The 16,296-nt window shown below is 44.6% G+C and overlaps 1 protein-coding gene across 2 annotated transcripts in view; it reads right to left on the reverse strand.

Moving 5' to 3' along the window:
* Positions 1 to 13,448, reverse strand: part of LOC132824466 (lysine-specific demethylase 4C-like) — a 436,488-nt gene extending 423,040 nt beyond the window's left edge. For both annotated transcript variants that reach the window (XM_060839018.1, XM_060839010.1), the window contains exon 1: positions 13,351 to 13,448. The gene's annotated coding sequence lies outside the window, so the exon portion shown is untranslated. The remainder of the gene's footprint in view (positions 1 to 13,350) is intronic.
* Positions 13,449 to 16,296: the final 2,848 nt, after the last annotated feature.

The raw sequence follows: 16,296 nt of genomic DNA on the forward strand, positions 1-16,296 counted from the left end.
AAAAACTAGGTCTAAACAATAGAACTAGCAAAATGCAGCACTTAGCTGCTTACCACAACGGGCCTTATTATTAGGCTAGAGGAGGAGGGCGGGTGGGAGGCACTACCCCTGTAGTACCTTGGGTTCCTCTCCTGCGCGCCTTTATAGGAAAAAACAACTTTCCCAGGTAAGCTTGCGCTACACCAGCTTCCGGGTCCGCTCCGCGCTTTTTTTTTAAAAACTTTCAAATTTAAACCGTTAAAAAACATCACCGAGCCTTCAACCAGCCACTGCCAAACAGTCCTTACCTGCTCCGCTGAGAGAGTGAGACCTAGGCCTTGAAGCTGCGCGCCTTTATAGGAAAAAACAACTTACCCAGGTAAGCTTGCGCTACACCAGCTTCCGGATTAAATGCATTCTAGCACAATAAAGATCAATAAATGTCTCAGATTCAATCCTTGAACAGCAACATAACTTGTATTTTACACACTTAATGATCTTTCAGGCTTAGTGATAATACAACTAGCCTTCAAGTCAGTAAGCACAGGAAGGAGGCAATGATGAGTCAGGGATAGAAGCAATGCTCCAAATCAACCTAATATATGGATCATTGTGAAGATGATGATTGGGCTCCAATGTAAGTTAATAATCCATGAATAATCATTTCCTTTTTCTGCCAAGCAGAATGACAAGTACAAGACAACTAATAACGCCAAAGGAATCATTCTCAGATCCTCACCTTATCCTGAAACAAAGAATCCACTCACTCCTCACTAAACATGAGCTGGCCTGACCCAATTTTGATTTTTCCCAATAGACTTTGCAGAGGATAGGGGATTTCCATTATAACAGTATCCATGGTTTTCTGTTGTTATCTGTGGGAGATACCTATCCCCCATAGATAACAAGGATTTTATACACTGGAAATTAATTTACACTCAGAGAGAAGTTAACTTATAGCTGTTGTTATATTGTTTCTTGGAAAAATACACATTATTTGCTTAAGATCCAACCCTTTTTCCTGTTTCCACGAGAATCATTTCATTATATTTAAGGAATGCTAAATGATCATTCAGATTTGTTGCATGGCAAAACAAAATGAATTTTATTTTAGAATTCTCTCTGTGACAACGTGTTGGCACATTGGCATGCAATGATCGAGGAGCTTCTTTAAAAAACATTTCACTGTTTTTGTGCCAACTTCCTAACATCTGTTTAATGTATAGCACTAGAGAGATGCATTAAGATAACTTAATATCACTGCACTGTGGCAAAATAGCCTGAATGATTGAGGTTACATGAAATGAATACACAACCAGCCAAAAGCACACTTCATTCACCAAATTAAATAGCTCCAAAAAATGTTCATCATTTACACCTTTACATACAGAAAACATCAGAAATATTCAAAAAAGCTCAAGTTTGTGCAAGGCATAAATCTCAGCCAGTCCAATCAGAAATTGCCAGAAACAATTTTGCAAAGTAGTATGAAACTCATTATTAAGAAAATTGTCACTAAATTGCTTTTAGGGGAAAAGGGCTGATTGAAAAGCTCTTTTCTTTTCAACACTTCAAACAAAATTGTGCAGATTTTTCTGTCAAAATAACACGGCTAACAGCTGTTCATTAATAAATGGCACAGCCATATTTGGTAAGGAATAGATGTATAGTTAAGTGCAAATACCTGCTTTTCAAACAAAAAAAACATCATTTTTGTTTAGCTCACCAGCAATGATTTTTTTGATGCTATTATGCACCTCTGGAGGAGGTGGGACTTGAACGCAGACCTCCTGGCTCAGAGGGAGAAGCATTACCACTGTACCCAAAACCCCTTCACCAGTATGGCGGGTATTTTTCATCAATCCATTCAGGATGTTATGATACACCTCTGGAGCAGGTAGGACTAGAATCTGGGGCTCCTGGCTCAAAGGAAGGGACACTATCACTGTGCCAAAAAGCTCCCTTTACCGACATTGAACAAGTATTTCAGAGTCTGTCCTTTAAAGCCATTTTACCATGAGTGATGTATGTCTGATCTCTCAAACTATAGTTTCCAGGTATTTTTTAAACAACTTGTTCAGTAATGTTACTGCATATCTCAGAAGCAGTTGGGACTCAAACCTGGGCCTTCTGGCTCAGAGATAGGGACACTACAACTATGCCACAAGAGCTCCCCTGAAAGTTAAATATGAATGGATTGGGCAGCCTACAGCACATAGCAGTGTTGAAAAGGAATACATTTACTCTTTGCAGATATTTTCTAATCTGCTCAGAGATGTTATTACACACCTGTAGAGCATATGGATCCTGAACCCAGGTCTCCGGGTTCAGTGGTAGGGACACTACCACTGTGCCCTAACAGCCCTTGCATGAAATGTGAAATGTTCATCAGGTCCCTTTTACTCTTTTTCCTCGGCACGGTGGCACAGTGGTTAGCACTGCTGCCTCACAGCACCTGAGACCCGGGTTCATTTCCCGACTCAGGCGACTGACTGTGTGGAGTTTGCACGTTCTCCCCGTGTCTGCGTGGGTTTCCTCCGGGTGCTCCGGTTTCCTCCCACAGTCCAAAGATGTGCGGCTCAGGTGAATTGGCCATGCTAAATTGCCCGTAGTGTTAGGTAAGGGGTAAATGTAGGGGTATGGGTGGGTTTCGCTTCTGCGGGTCGGTGTGGACTTGTTGGGCCGAAGGGCCTGTTTCCACACTAAGTCTAATCTAATCTAATCTAAACTTAAACTGATGCCATCTCATCCTCGATTCAAAAAAGACTGACGACATTCACCCTACCTATGCCTCTCATGATCATATACACACCTATAAAGATCCTTTCTCAATCTCCTATGCCCTAAAGAAAAAAAATCCTTGCTTGTCCAACCTCTCCACGTAACTCAAACCCTTGAGTTCTGGCAAGATCCTTATAAATTTCTTCTGCACTCTTTTCAGTTTAGTAATATTCTTTCTGCACCAAGGTGGACCAAAACTGAACACAATACTCCAAGCGCAGCCTTACAAATGTCCAAAGTGTGGGAGATAAATATATTGAGGCTCGCAATTAACTTTGTGGCATTCTTCCTTATCATAATAGATTGCTAGTGATTGCCAAATAACATTACAGAATCCAAAAATTAACTATATGTGGAGCTTCAGACATGAGATTGTGAATTGTACTGAATGGCAAAATGCCAGTGGTGAAGGAGATAACCTGTTGCCTGCTCTGTTCATTCAGATGTCAAATGTTCTGTTTCTCTCATTATGTTGTTATCAGCTCATTATTCCAAAAACATAATGGGCATTTTTGTTTTGGAGCTGATAAATGCACTAGCCTAACCAATGGTTACTAATAGATAGTGGCATATTCTGTGCAAAAGTGGGATTAATAAATGTAACCATGCAAAAGTGCTGACGAGGCTGAAGGCCCAACTGACATTAAACAGTCACTATGGGGTCTCGACTACATCAGTTTGCTTCATCACCCCAGTTTAAGGAGGGAAAACGCTATCATCATCCTTACTTATGGTTGTTCACTCGCATTAGAAAATGCAGTATATGAGTTACAGGGTACGCAAATGGAAGTGGAAACCCTCACCAGGCCGATTGAGCTTGGGGGACACCACTTGAATTAAAGAAATTGCATAGCCTTATTCAGGACATATCCTGAACAGAGGTACTCTAGGTTAGCCAACAGCAAAAGCCCAAAACAAGGCCACGTCTTGACCAAATGGTTAACACTTTGTTCAGAGTCCAGGCTGGTATATGGACTCAAGACAGCAAAGAGTCCCACTAAACCTAAACTGAGTAAGAGAACTCATAGACCAAAGCCCAGGAGAGTGCACACCCTGGAAAAATTAAGTTGCTTCGTAACATCCAAATCAGAAACAAATCAGAATAAATGTCTGGTTAAATGGTCGTCTGCTTCTAATGGAGATTGATACCAGTGCAGCATGGTGATTGCAGAAGCAATCTTTAAGAAAATTCACTCTGGACTCCAGCCCTTAGTTTGCATTCGACCTTAGCTAGACTAAAAACCTATAATCGGAGAAACGTTATAGATTAAGGGTACAAATTCAGTTCCGGTCTCCTATGAAAAACAACTGGTTCAGTTACCACTGATTATGGTAAACGGTTCAGGCCCAATCCTGATAGGGCAAAATTGCTTGAGAAAGATTCACCTTGATTGGTTCAACCTTTTTTGATAAGAATTTGGCTGGCTGAGTGAAGTCCTAATTAAATATCCAAAGGTTTTTCATGAAGATCTAGGGACAATCAAAGGAGCCAAGGTCACCTTGCATGTTGACCAAGAAGCAATTCCATGATTCTCCCATCCGGAGCAATTTTCCTTATGTGCAAAAGTACAGGCAGAAATCAAGAGTGAAGGAGTCACCAAACCAGTACAGTCACAGAATGTGCAGCACCTTTCGTACCGATTGTGAAGCCCAGAGGGTCGGTAAACCTTTGTGGGGATTTTAAACAGACATTAAACTGCTTCTTGCATAAAGGACATAGTTGCAAAGCTAGACATGAGCCATGCGTACCTGCAACTGCAGTTGGATGAGGATTCCCAGAGGTATGCTACAATTAATACCCAAAAGCTTCCAATGTTCAAGACTGTCATTTGGGGTACTCTCAGCTTGTTTCCTCAGTGCAATTTTTCAGCAGATGTGGGAGAATGCTTTAGAAGGTCTACTCCAGGTCGCCATTTACCTAGATGACATGTTAGTAACATGGAAGACAATAAGGAGCACTTAGAGTACTTGGACACAGTCCTTAGATGTTTCTCCAAGGCAGAAGTATGGCTTAGAAGGGAAAACTGTGTGTTCCAGACACCCCAAGTGACCTATTTGGGCTAGAGAATCAACAAGACTGGGTTACACTGATTGAAAGACAACATCAGAGCAATTAAAAGGTTCTCCAGCACTCACATCTGTACTAGAGCTCAAGTCTTTCCTTGGTTTAATGAATCATTATGGAAAGTTCATATATAACTGGCCTCCGTCCTGGCACCCTTGCATCCACTATTGAAAAAATATCAGCCATGGAAATGATCTTGTAGCCAAGATGTTGCCTTTAGGGAAGTGAAGAAGCCGCTATTGTCATCGAAGATGTTGTCACACCATGATCCCAAGCAAGATCTGGTGCTGACATTCAATGCCTCCCCATATGATAGTGGACGCCCACTCAAAGTGATTGGACATGCATAGAGTTCATCCATCAAACACGGGGACGATGATTGAAAAGCATGCATATATTGCATGGAAGCCTTGGTCACAGATACTGGGCTATCATTGTCCCACAGGGAATTTGAGAGTTTCCTAAAGTTGAATGGCATTTGGCATAGAAGGATAGTTCCGTACCATGATTGCCCAGTGTTGGCTCACAGACGGCCCAACCAGAAAAAACACTCAATATTGTATGCTTCCTGGACTTTGGCTAATGCATAGCGCAAATCCACCCAGACAGAGAAAGGAGGTTTGGCAATCATCTTTGATGTAAAGAACTTCCACCATTAGCTGTACAGATATAATTTTTTAATAGTAACAGACCACAAAGCCATGCTAGGGTTACTCAAAGAGGAGTAAAAAATTAGGTCTGCAGATGCTGGAGATCACAGCTGAAAATGTGTTGCTGGTTAAAGCACAGCAGGTTAGGCAGCATCTCAGGAATAGGGAATTCGACGTTTCAAGCATAAGCCCTGATGAAGGGCTTATGCTCGAAACGTCGAATTCCCTATTCCTGAGATGCTGCCTAACCTGCTGTGCTTTAACCAGCAACACATTTTCAGCTTACTCAAAGAGGACAAGACCATGCTACCCATAGCTTCAGGTCGAATTCAGCAGCGGGCTTTGATTCTATGTGCTTATTATTACAAGTTGGAACACTGTCCAGGAGGCTAAATAACAAATGCGGATGCCTTGAGCCACTCCCATTGGCAGATACATCACTGGTGGTGCCGCCACTGAGAGAATCCGTTCTGATTTTAAACTTTCTGGATAAGCTTCTGGTCACCACTGACAATACCAGACTGCGGATGCAAAAAGATCCAGTCCTGGCAAAGCTAAAACAGCTGGTGGTGATGAGGGAAACAAAAGGGCCATCACAACCAGAAGATAAATCTTCAGGACCTGGGAAAGCAAGAACACCCTGGGAATGACATTTTATTATTGGGGGGGGGCCCAAGAATGATTGTCCTGAGCAAAGATCACTGCCAGATACTGGCTGAACTCCATCAGGGTCATCCACCAGTGTCCAAAACAAAGATGTTGGCAAGAAGTTAATTCTGGTGACCAGGACTGGATGCAGACGTAGCCACATTAGCAGGGCAGTGCCAACAGCTCCCCCATGTTCATCAGAATGGCCTGAAAAACTCTGGATTGGTTACATATTTACTATGCTGGTCCTTTCAAGGACTCAACATTCTCATTCATTGTGGACGCCCACTCAAAGTGATTGTACATACATAGAGTTCATTCATCAAACGCAGGGACAATAATCGAAAAACTGCAAGCATCTTTTGCAATACATGGATGTATTGCATGGAAGCCTTGGTCACACACAATGGGCTATCATTCGATAGCCCAGGAATTCAAGAATTTCCTAAAGTTGAATGGCACTTGGCATAGAAGGACAACTCCATACCAATGCTCAATGTCTGGCTGAAAAAGCAGTTCAAACTTTGAAGGCAGATTTAAAGAAACAAACACAAAACTATCCTGGTTCCTAACTGATTATGGGTCAACACCTCATGCAGCTAATAATTCCAGCAGAGTTACTAATGGGGAGAGGTTAAATCTAACTTTCCCAGACCTTGGTGGTGGTGGGGAGGAGGTGAGGAGTCGATATGGCAACAGGAATGCCAACACTAGACACAAGACTCCTTTAAGCGACAGACACAATTTACTTCAGGGGATGAAGTTTGGTGCCGCAACCACAGAAATGGCCCTGCATGGGTAAGAGGCTTGGTTGTCGCAAAGTCAGATCCTATGACACACAACATTTGGGCAGGTGAGGCGGTCCTGAACAAGTATGTGGACAACATGAAAGTGGCAAACTTATAAACAAAAAAACAACAAAACATATCCGGCCCCACAGAATAGCAAGAAATGCTGTGTGAGGACCCATGGACGTTACCCCTCCTTCGAATGCCGAAGAGACCTCGGAGTGTGAGATGGACATTCCGGATGTTGCAGCCTCGAAGCGTTACCACTTGAAGATGAAGAATTTCTTCTAATGCGCTCCAGACGCAAGAGGCAGACTATGGCCCGATTCATGCTGCCCATATCCAAAGCAGAGTCGGAGGAACTGGATGTGGTGTGAAAATGCCCCAGGAGAAACTTCATGAAAAAGTATAGGCTTAAGTCTCTGGACTTAGAGTGGGGGGGTATAGTGATTGCGAAGTCATCAGCCCGGTGAACCTCAGAATATTGATGCTGTTAATGTGGGTCAAAAGTGTGTTGCTGAGAAAGCACAGCAGGTCAGGCAACATCCAAGGAGCAGGAGAATCGACTTTTCAGGCATAAGCCCTTCATCAGCTCTGTTAACCTGGTCCAATCAGGGAGTCATGACTGGCAGATATAAAAAAAAGAGTGCCAGCCGGAAGGTGGGTAGGGGCGGGCTGCCTTAGAGTGGTCGGAATGTGGGAAGGGCAGGGGCTTGCCGGGTCTGTATTGTATGCACTTTTTTTATGTAGCTGGATTGTCTTATGCATAAAGGTTGTCTTTGTTGCTGTCTTTTTATATTTGAAACTGGGATTTGAGGTTTGTCCTTATTTCCCTGTAAACTTGTTGAACAGTAGGGTTTGGGGCCTAGCTTTGCTGCTCCTCTCCCTTGTAAAATTGCTGCTGTATACAGCTGTAAATGTTAACTGTTTTTTGTAAATTGTTTTGTAATTTGTTTAATATTATAAAAAGGGAGTGCCAGCCGGAAGGTGCGTAGGGGCGGGCTGCCTTAGAGTGGTCGGATGGTGGGAGGTTCGGGGGCTTGCTGGGTCTGTACTGTATGCACCATTTATGTAACTGGATTGTCCTTTTATGTACAAATGTCATTGTCATTGTCTTTTCATATGTGGAACTGGGATTTGAGGTTTGTCCTCATCTCCCTGTAAACTAGTTGAACGGTAGGGTTTGGGGCCTGGCTTTGCTGCTCCTCTCCCTTGTAAAATTGCCGTTGTACACAGCTGAAAATGTTAACGGTTTTTTGTAAACGGTTTTGTAATTTGTTTTCTAAAATATTATAAACAAGAAGAAAAAATAAAAAGGAGTGCCAGCCAGAAGGTGGGTAGGGGCGGGATGCCTTAGAGTAGTCGGAAGATGGGAGGGATGGGGGCTTGCTGGGTCTGTATTGTATGCACTTTTTTATGCAACAGGATTGTCTTATGCATAAATGTCATTGTCTTTTCATATTTGAAACTGGGATTTGTGGTTTGTCCTCAATTCCCTGAAAACTGGTTGAACTGTAGGGTTTGGGTTCTAGCTTTGCTGCTCCTCTCCCTTGTAAAATTGCTGCTGTGTACAGCTGTAAATGTTAACTGTTTTTTTGTAAACTGTTTTGTAATTTTTCTAATAAAATAAAAAAAAGAAAAAACAGAAGAAAAAAAAAGGAGAGCCAGCAGGAAGGTGCATAGGAGCAGGATGCCTTAGAGTGGTCAGAAGGTGGGAGGGACGGGGGCTTACTGGGTCTGTATTGTATGCACTGTTTTTATGTAACTGGATTGGCTTTTTGTGTATAAACGTCATTGTTGATGTCTTTTCATGTCTGAAACTGGGATTTGAGGTTTGTCCTCATTTCCCTTTAAATTGTTAGAACGGTAGGGTTTGGGGCCTGTTCTGCTACTCCTCTCCCTTGTAAAATTGCTGTTGTATACAGCTGTAAATGTTAACTTTTTTTTAAACTGTGTTTTGTAAACTGTTTTGTAATTGCTGAATAAAATATAAACAGAATTAAAAAAAAGGAGTACCCTCCTCGTGGGTATGCTCCTGGGCCTGGCCGACCTGGCCATAGACAGGTCCAGGCAGCGGGCCGTGGAGGGGGTCGTTAGGGCTGACTGCTGACCCTCTTCCACGATTTTGTTAGAGCCCGGGTGTCTCTGGAAAAGGAGCACGCGGTCTCCACCAACACCCTGGTGTTGTTCAGGGAGAGGTGGGTGCCGCAGGGGGTGGAGTGCATTATTTCCCCGTCCAATTCTATTTTGATTTAACCCCTGCCCTCCCCTTCACTGTTTGATGACACAGCATTACCCTTTGATGTGAAGGGCACGGATGTCACTGGCCACTCGGGTGTTTCCTTTCTTCCTGGTGGTGGAAATTTGAATAAAGATTGGTGCACCTTATGTCTCACACCTGCACATACACAATAGAAAAAAAAATTTAAAAAATAATAAATTAAAAGAAGTGCTCTCCTCATGGGTCTGTTCCTGGGCCTGGCCAAACTGGCCATAAACAGATCCAGGCAACAGGCCATGTAGGGGGTCGTTAGGGCCAATTGCCTGCCCCTCTCCCGCCGTTACGTCAGAGCCCAGGTGTCCCTGGAGAAGGCACACGTCGTGTCTACCAACACCCTCAAGATTTTCAAGGAGAGGTGGGCACCGCAGGTAGTGGAGTGTATTATTTCCCCCTCCAACTCTATTTTGATTAAATCTCTGCCCTCCCCTTCACTGTTTCATCACACAGCATTGCCCTTTGAGAAGGGCACTGCTTATCATTGGCCACTCTGGTGTTTCCCCTCTTCCTGGTGGTGGAAAATGAATAAAGATTTATACATCTGTTGTCTTTCACTGTGTCTGACACCTGCACACACCCACACAACTTGGGTGCAGGGGAAAAATAAACAGTACTGCTGTTAGGTGGTAGTGGGGGACAGAAAAAGAAAGGAAGAAAAATTTAATAAGAGAAAAACTTTAAAAATAAGTAAACAGGAGCGTATGTGCACTGTTTTATTGTTTGGTTTATCAGGCTGTATATGATTGCGATTTTTTTCTGGATAATGTAAGGAGGGATCAGAGGTTTGTCCTAGTTTCCCTGTGAACTGGTTGTATGATGGTGTTTGAGGTCTGGTTTTGCTGCCTCTTTCCCCTGTAAATTGCTGTTTCTTGTATACAGGTGTCCACGTTAACTATTTGTTTGTAATTTGTACTGGTTAATAAAATTTTTAAAAAAGGGATAAAATATAAACAATAGCATCAGAGGTCCTGTTCACTCAGAGCTGACACTGAGGAAGCTAGACCAGTCAAGTACTCTGCATACGTAAATGAAGAGTGACTTGGTGACGGGTTACTACCTTCTGCGGAGTTATTTCACACACCAACTCCCCCATCACACTTATACTTATGCCTCTTAACGACCACATCACCTACACTCAATCAACACCAACGTCCCACAGAACCTAAAATCTTCTCTCCCTCACAATCCTAAGACAACCATACATCCTGCCCTGCAGACGACACCACTCTTCTGCTCAGAGAAGAGACCACACTTCACTACCCAATCCCTTTGTAGACCACACCGCTCTCCATGCATGCCCCACCCTACTACCTCAACCTCCAGCTTACTTGCGAACCACCGCTGGCTCCTGTCCCAAGGACCACATTTCTTCTCAATTACACACATTCCACCCTACCAAGCCTCCTTGCAGATGAAATACACCCCAGAAGCTTGCAGACCACACTCCTCATCCTTACCCCTTGTTGATCATAACTTTCCTTCTCTCCAGTACATCAACCCCTTGCATCCCTCACCTGCGCACCCAAACTCTCCAGTTTCACCGTCCCCTAATACTCCATCCCTGTTTCCCACCAACACCATGCAGCTTTCCCCCTCCCCCAAATAACAGCAGGCAGACAACACCCTGGGGAAAAAAAAACTGTTCCTATCTGTAGCCCCCTCAAGGAAATGGCATTGTCTGTCTTCAGCAAGTTAGGTGTCAAGGGGTAATGCTTGAATTCCATGAGCATCACCGAGATATCCACTACCAACATGATGTAACCTGATGGTCACCACATCTCAGACAAAGGGAGGTTGAGAAGGATAATCCTTCACAGCAATGCCTGCTGGTGTAGGCATGATTTGGAGATGCCGGTGTTGGACTGGGGTGTACAAAGTTAAAAATCACACAACACCAGGTTATAGTTCAACAGGTTTAATTGGAAGCACACTAGCTTTCGGAGCTACACTCCTTCACCTGTTGAAGGAGCGTCGCTCCGAAAGCTAGTGTGCTTCCAATTAAACCTGTTGGACTATAACCTGGTGTTGTGTGATTTTTATCTTTGCTGGTGTAGGAACAGTATTCACATTATTCATGTCACTATGCATAGCAAACCAGTCAAACGAGCTAAACTAATCCCTTATAAATAGCTTTGGTTACAAGCATGTCTTACACTTAAAACTTTGATATTTTGTTTACAGGTACTGCCTAACCTGTTTCTTTCCAATATAATTTGTCTGATATTGAATCTCCAACATTTGCAGTTTTTTTGTACTATTTTAAATTTTCAAACACTGATGTCTGCTGACAGTTGCCCTTGAAAATTTGTAAAATTGTTGTGCATCACCACAATCCTCTTCAAGTCTAATCCCAAATTCACTAACAAATCAATTAAATTCAAAAATGTGAATCAATTTAATATCCGTGGCCTACATGATTAAACAACTGCATCTTGAAACTTACGTTTTGCTATTCCAAAATATTGACAGATGGTGATGGGGTAGAGCTTCTGAGCCCAGGGTTCGTCTGCTCTTCTTTATTCATTTCTTTGCTTGTTTTTCTCTTTTCTCTCACTATTTTTCTCTTTTATTGTATTTATCTCTTGATGAAAAGCTCGGTCATGGCGACAGCATCAGTGGCAGAGAGTAGGTGAGCAGTGCGGACTCGAGACAGCGACAAAGGTGAGTTTGGGTTCCTAACAGTTTCTGCATTTTCCAGGTGCTCCTCATGCCAATTCGTGTCTGCTGCGGCAACGAGTTTGAGTTCCCAATGGTGTCTGCTTCCATTACAGATCCATGCATGCAGCAGATCTAATTGCAATGTGGGACCAATTTGGACTCATGGCAGTGGCAAAGTTAAGTCTGAGCTGGTGTGGTATACGACTGCATTGGTGGCATCTGCACTGGCGAGGTCCATATTGGAGAAGGCGTCAGTGCAGGCAAGATGGCACTGAAGAGTGATGACTTTCATTCTAGTGGCAGCGGTGCAACAAAGGGACCACTTGCCTGGCCACCAGGCCCATGGCCTGTAATGGAGCACTTAAGAAGGACTGTAAAGTTGGACACATTTTTCTTAATTTCTTCATTTTTCTGCCTTCATATTCCATGTTTTAAAAGGGCACTGGAGTATGACGACATTATACAACCCTTTTCACTGTATTTTTGTAACAAGATACCCATGACATTAAATTAAAAAATCAAATCAACTGTAAATATTTCAGAATGGCACCTTTGGAACATTGTAATATTTATGCACAGCACATAGTAAATCATGAAAACAATCAAATCTAATTTGAAGTGTTTAAAATCAGAACAAAAGTGAAATGTTAAACCAACCGTACAACATTTACTTGAACTGTAATAATACATGTCATTTCACTTTCTGCCACGCAGTGACAGCTCATGAGTCAGTTGTCTGCCATTACAGCTGATACACCAACATATCACAGGTGAGGTGAATATGGGGGGAATGGAGTGTCGATTTTATAAAACAGATTTAAATTGAGATGATCGATCATTCGGATAGAAATGAAGCAATAGAGACGTAGGCAGAAACATGAACAGAAAGAAACGACTAACGCCACCGGAGAGAAGTTAACTTCCTGTACAAGGCCTGTTTTTACAAATAAAAAACACGGAGATCCTTCTGAAAGTGCATTTAACATCAAATTCCACAAAATAATTAAAATACAAGAGGCTTGGGCACGAGATGAAGAGGGTCACGCCAGATTCGCCTGGGCAGGCAGACCTGGAATTGATAGCAGAGGATTGATTCAGCGGAGTCAAATAGCAAGTACTTGTGTGACAGGGAGCTAACCCATTGACAAGGCCGGCCGGCCGGCTGACTGACTGACACTGACAGACAGTGCGCTGCTGCTTCAACGAAGGGGAGGCACTGGTCCGGGATTACCCTCATGGGCTGACCGTCAGGGCCGGGGGACAATGAGAGGGCGACGGACTGCCAGCCCCCACCCCCCAACCCGGTCCCGGTCCCGGTCGTCTTTCGCCCGCCGAAACTACGCCGGGCCTTGCGACACTGAGCCGCGGCCTGGGACACAACAAGTTGTTTCGCCGCCTGCCATCACCGGCGGCCGTTCCGCTGGGCCCGGGATCACCGCAACACTTCCCCGGGGCTCGAGCCGCCGCACGTAGATCGCCCGAAACACGCAGACCATCACTTACAGTGAAGTGCGAGTGTTCGGTGACCACACAACGATCCAGGCCTAGAATCGGGGCCCAACTCCCACCGCCGCCTTCAGTTGTTGTTGTTGTTGTTGTTATTGACAGTAGCGGTGCGCAGGCGCGCAATCACACACACACAGCGCCCTCACAGGACTTTGTATGTACTGCAACCAATCGGAGACAGCGCCTCCCCCGCACAGGATCCAGCTGGCACTACAACTATCACAAACAGCATCCCCAACACAATCCACCCGGCATTTCAACTATCCAGGGACAGCGCCCCTCTAGGATCCACCCAGCATTGCAACCATCCAGGGAGAATGACCCCACAAGATCTGGAAGACTGTGAGGACTGTAGAAGCTGAAGTAGAGAGTGCATTGCTGGAAAAGCACAGAGGTCAGGCAGCATCTGAGGAGCAGGAGAATCGACATTTTGGGCAAGAACCCTTCATCAGGAATGAGGCTTGTGAGCTGATGGGGTGGAGAGATAAATGAGAGGGGGTCAGGGTTGGAGGAAGGTAGCAGAGAGTGCAATAGGTCGACGAAGGTGCGGGTAATAGTGATAGAACAAAGAGGAGGTTGGAGTGGATAGGTGGGAAGGAAGTTGGACAGATAGGACAGGTCAGAATCTGGATCAGTGGTGCTGGAAGAGCACGGCAGTTCAGGCAGCATCCAACGAGCAGCGAAATCGACGTTTCGGGCAAAAGCCCTTCATCAGGACAGTCAGAAGGGCGGTACTGAGCTGGAAGGTTGGAACTGTGGGCACAATGGTTAGCACTGCTGCCTCACAGCGCCTGAGACCCGGGTTCAATTCCTGACTCAGGCGACTGACTGTGTGGAGTTTGCACGTTCTCCCCGTGTCTGCGTGGGTTTCCTCCGGGTGCTCCGGTTTCCTCCCACAGTCCAAAGATGTGCGGGTCAGGTGAATTGGCCATGCTAAATTGTCCGTAGTGTTAGGTAAGGGGTAAATGTAGGGGTATGGGTGGGTTGTTCTTCGGCGGGTCGGTGTGGACTTGTTTCCACACTGTAAGTAATCTAAACTGGGATAAGGTGGGAGGAGGGAAAATTAGGAAACTGATAAAATCCACATTGATGCCTTATGGTTGGGGGGCCCAAGGCAGAAGATGAGGTGTTCTTCCTCCAGGCATCGGGTGGTAAGGGTGTTACAATGGAGGAGGCCCAGAACCTGCACACCTCCCTCCTCACCTCCATCTAAGGCCCCAAAGAAGCCTTCCACATCCATCAGAGTTTTACGTGCACTTCTCCGCATGTCATTTACTGTATCTGTTACTCTTAATGCAGTCTCCTTTGCATTGGGAGAAAGGACGCCTACTTGCAGAGTGCTTCAGAAAATGTCTGTGGGACACCCGCACTCACCAACCCACCACTCCATGCCAACCTCTTCAACTCCCCGTCCCACTCCGCCAAGGACATGCAGGTGCTGGGCCTCTTCCATCACCTCATCCTTACCACCCGATGCCTGGAGAAAGAACGCCTCATCTTCTGCCTTGGGACCCTCTAACCACACAGCATCATTGTGGATTTCACCAGTTTCCTCATTTCCCTTCCCCCCCACCTTATCCCAGTTCTAACCTTCTGTTGTGGACTAAGCCAGACCATTCAAAACATTCTTAAGCAGGCAGCTCAGACCATAACTTTGCAATTTGTTTCGGTAAGTGTACAGTGAAAATTATGTGGATTAAGTTAGCTAGGTTGACGACTAGATTATAAAACAGACAAAAATTTATTCACAAAATTACACAATGAAACACAAAGGAGAGAATAAAGAACCCCAACAGAACTCAACCTATCCAAATAGACTTATTTATGCTATTCCGAATATACACAACAGTCCCAATGAGCAAACTTCCTTTTAAAACCAGTATAAATGGAACACATGCTTACAGGTTGATGTTGAAGAGCAGAAAGAGAGAGAAAGAGATTTTCCACACAGCTCACTGTTGAACTTCCAACCAGTTCAAGACTGAACTAAACTGCTCAGCCAGAGAGCTGACCACTCCCCTTTCTTTATATCGGTCACTTCTAAAACTTGACCAGTTTGGCCTCAAGTCTCATTTGTTTACATATAAAAGGCCTCTCTGGATCAAACCAGATTGAACAGGGCCCAGCTCGGTTTATTGCTCCCCTGAAAAAAATCAAGGACAAAGTCTCCTTGAACCAAGGAACAGCTTTTAGAAAAAAAAATAGACTAGCTTTGTGACACTTCCCACTCAGCACTGCCCTCATGACCTGTCCTAACTGTCCATCTTGCTTCCCACCCATCTGCTCCACCCTCCTCTCCAACCTATCACCACTACTCCCACCTCCGTCTACCTATTGCACTCTCAGCTACCTTCCCTCCAGCCCCACACCCCTCTCATTTATCTCTCCACCTCCTCAGCCCCCAAGTCTCATTCTTGATGAAAGACTCTTGCTCAAAATGTTGATTTTCCTGCTACTCAGATGCTGCCTGACCTACTGTGCTTTTCCGGTACCACATTCTCGACTCTGATCTCTAACAGCTGCAGTCCTCACTTTCTCTCACAAGATCTAGAGTCGACAGGCAGGATGCTGAAAGAACAAAGCAAGCCAGACCGAATCAGGACGTGTAGAAGTCGACATTTCGGGTGTAACCCTTCTTCAGGACTGGGAGTGAGTCTGGGGGGAGCTGCAGGTAAAGGGAGAGGCAGGAGCAGTGTGGTGAAGTAGACCAACAGGACCTAACCAGCACAGTAAGCACTATGAAACAGCGATTCCACCAGATGTATCCTACCGCTGACAGGATGTAGCCAGTGCTATAATTATGCCCAGACAATGTCCACAGAAGATCTATCAACCACTGTACACATTCACAGAATACACTCACCCAGCCCACGCCCCACCACTCCTCAGGACCTATCTTCCTCTGAAACCATTCACACACATCCCACTGACAGGATCTATCTG

Source organism: Hemiscyllium ocellatum, chromosome 2 (genome assembly GCF_020745735.1).
Source record: "Hemiscyllium ocellatum isolate sHemOce1 chromosome 2, sHemOce1.pat.X.cur, whole genome shotgun sequence".
NCBI classification, from domain to species: domain Eukaryota; kingdom Metazoa; phylum Chordata; class Chondrichthyes; order Orectolobiformes; family Hemiscylliidae; genus Hemiscyllium; species Hemiscyllium ocellatum.